Source organism: Corvus brachyrhynchos, unplaced genomic scaffold (genome assembly GCF_000691975.1).
Source record: "Corvus brachyrhynchos isolate BGI_N302 unplaced genomic scaffold, ASM69197v1 scaffold787, whole genome shotgun sequence".
Classification (NCBI taxonomy): Eukaryota; Metazoa; Chordata; class Aves; order Passeriformes; family Corvidae; genus Corvus; species Corvus brachyrhynchos.
The window spans coordinates 218,028-221,505 of record NW_008239142.1 but is presented as its reverse complement, the minus strand read 5'-3'; positions in this window follow the sequence as shown (position 1 = coordinate 221,505).

Genomic DNA, 3,478 nt, shown 5'->3' with positions numbered 1-3,478 from the left:
ATTTTTTTGGGGGAGGGAGGGGGTTTTTTTTTTGGTTTTATTTTTTTGGTTTCCTCCAAAGGCGTATCCCCATTCCCATCCCCCAATTCCCGAAGAATTCCCGAATTCCCGTTCGCTTCCGCTCTCGCTGCCGATATAACCAGGACTCATCCGTGTATATAAAACTGAGCTGTTTCTTGACAACATTAAAAAGGCGAAAAAAAAGAAAAAAAAAGACAAAAAAAAAAGGTTTTCAGCACGAAATTCCAGGGTTCAGCCCAAAATTCCACGATTTCAGCACGAAATTCCAGGGTTCAGCCCAAAATTCCACGATTTCAGCACGAAATTCCAGGGTTCAGCCCAAAATTCCACGATTTCAGCACGAAATTCCAGGGTTCAGCCCAAAATTCCACGATTTCAGCACGAAATTCCAGGGTTCAGCCCAAAATTCCACGATTTCAGCACGAAATTCCAGGGTTCAGCCCAAAATTCCACGATTTCAGCACGAAATTCCAGGGTTCAGCCCAAAATTCCACGATTTCAGCACGAAATTCCAGGGTTCAGCCCAAAATTCCACGATTTCAGCACGAAATTCCAGGGTTCAGCCCAAAATTCCACGATTTCAGCACGAAATTCCAGGGTTCAGCCCAAAATTCCACGATTTCAGCACGAAATTCCAGGGTTCAGCCCAAAATTCCACGATTTCAGCACGAAATTCCAGGGTTCAGCCCAAAATTCCACGATTTCAGCACGAAATTCCAGGGTTCAGCCCAAAATTCCACGATTTCAGCACGAAATTCCAGGGTTCAGCCCAAAATTCCACGATTTCAGCACGAAATGCCAGGGGTTCAGCCTGAAATTCCACGATTTCAGCCTGAAATTCCACGATTTCAGCCTGAAATTCCACGATTTCAGCCTGAAATTCCACGATTTCAGCACGAAATTCCAGGCGTTCAGCACGAAATTCCACCATTTGTCTGAAATTCCAGCATTTCAGCAGAAATTCCACGATTTCAGCACGAAATTCCTGGGTTTCAGCCCAAAATTCCACGATTTCAGCCCAAAATTCCAGGGATTCAGCCCAAAATTCCACTATTGCAGCACGAAATTCCAGGGGTTCAGCCCAAAATTCCACGATTTCAGCACGAGAGTCCAGAGGTTCAGCCCAAAATTCCAGGCGTTCAGCTCGAAATGCCAGGGCTTCAGCTCGAAATTCCGCCATTTGTCTGAAATTCCACTATTTCAGCACGGAATTCCTGGGTTTCAGCCCAAAATTCTATGATTTCAGCCCAAAATTCCAGGGTTTCAGCCCAAAATTCCACCATTTCAGCTCGAAATTCCAGGGGTTCAGCACGAAATTCCACCATTTGTCTAAAATTCTACGATTTCAGCCCAAAATTCCAGGGTTTCAGCCCAAAATTCCACCATTTCAGCTCGAAATTCCAGGGGTTCAGCACGAAATTCCACCATTTGTCTAAAATTCTACGATTTCAGCCCAAAATTCCAGGGTTTCAGCCCAAAATTCCACGATTTCAGCACGAAATTCCAGGGTTCAGCCCAAAATTCCACGATTTCAGCACGAAATGCCAGGGGTTCAGCCCGAAATTCCACAATTTCAGCCCGAAATTCCACGATTTCAGCACGAAATGCCAGGGGTTCAGCCTGAAATTCCACGATTTCAGCCTGAAATTCCACGATTTCAGCACGAAATTCCAGGCGTTCAGCACGAAATTCCACCATTTGTCTGAAATTCCAGCATTTCAGCAGAAATTCCACGATTTCAGCACGAAATTCCTGGGTTTCAGCCCAAAATTCCACGATTTCAGCCCAAAATTCCAGGGATTCAGCCCAAAATTCCACTATTGCAGCACGAAATTCCAGGGGTTCAGCCTGAAATTCCAGGGGTTCAGCTCGAAATTCCACCATTTGTCTGAAATTCCAGCATTTCAGCCAAAATTCCAGGGTTTCAGCTCGAAATTCCACGATTTCAGCCCGAAATTCCAGGGCTTCAGCTCGAAATTCCAGGGTTTCAGCCAAAATTCCAGCACTTTGACCCATAATTAAAGGATTTCAGCCCAAAATTCCACTATTTCAGCATGAAATTCCAGCATTTCAGCAAAAATTCCAGGGTTTCAGCCCAAAATTCCACGATTTCAGCACGAAATTCCAGGGTTTCAGCCAAAATTCCAGGGTTTCAGCTCAAAATTCCATGATTTCAGCCCGGAATTCCAGTATTTGTCTGGAATTCCACAATTTCAGCCCAAAATTCCAGCATTTCAGCCAAAATTCCAGGGTTTCAGCCCAAAATTCCAGCATTTCAGCCTAACATACCACGATTTGTCTGAAATTCCACTGTTTCAGCCAAAATTCTGGGGTTTCAGCCCAAAATTCCACTATTTCAGCCCAAAATTCCAGCATTTCAGCACGAAATTCCAGAGGTTCAGCCCGAAATTCCACAATTTCAGCACAAAATTCCACTATTTCAGCCCAAATTCCAGGATTTCAGCCAAAATTCCAGGGTTTCAGCCCGAAATTCCACAATTTCAGCCCAAAATTCCACAATTTCAGCCCAAAATTCCAGGATTTCAGCCCGAAATTCCATGATTTCAGCCCAAAATTCCATGATTTCAGCCCAAATTTGGGTTTCAGGAAAAAAAATCCGAAGCTTTAGGCCCAATTTGAGGCCGATTTGTGGGGTTTCGGTCCTGCTTTCCAGGGTTTTCCGGCCCAATTTCCCCCTCCGAGCCCCGCTCCGGAATTCCCATCCCAATTTTACAGAATTTCTTCTGGATTCGGGCCAAACTTCGAGGATTCCGCCGCCGATTTTGGGGATTTCAGCCCCGATTTGCCGGATCTTCCCCCGCAGCTCCTGGATCCAGCCCCAAATCCGTGGATTCCATCCCCATTCCCAGGATTTCAGCCCCATCTCCAGGATTTCAATTCCCTTTTCCATCTTTCCGGCCAAATTTCGGGCATTTCGCTCCCTCTTTGGACCATTTCAGCCCCGATTTGCCGCGTTTTCCACCCAATTTCTGCCTCGGGCTGGGGGCGGGGGTGGAATTGGGGCTTCTTGCACAAATTCCAGGCGTTTCCCCCGGATTTTCCCCCTTTTCCACCGGCTTTGAGCTCGGGCCCGAGGGAAAAGGGGGGGAGGGGAATTGAGGACCCCTCCCCCACCACCACCCCAAATTTTTTGGAGAAAGGCTTCAAAAATAAAATTAATAAAAACTTTGCAATCGTGATTTCCTTGGGATGGAATCGCTCGTCGGGCTGGGAAATTGGGGGAGGGGCCCCCAAATCCAGGAGGATCCCCTTTTCCCCCGGATTTGGGGGTGCCAAGGACGAGATTTGCTACAAAAAGAGTTTTATTTGCCTAAAAAAACCACCCCAAAATGGGGATTTTTTGGGTAAAAAGAGCCCCCGGAGGGGGAGGGGGGACAGGGATGGACGTGGGGGGCACCGGGGGACATCGGGGGGGACAGGATGGACACGGGGGCCC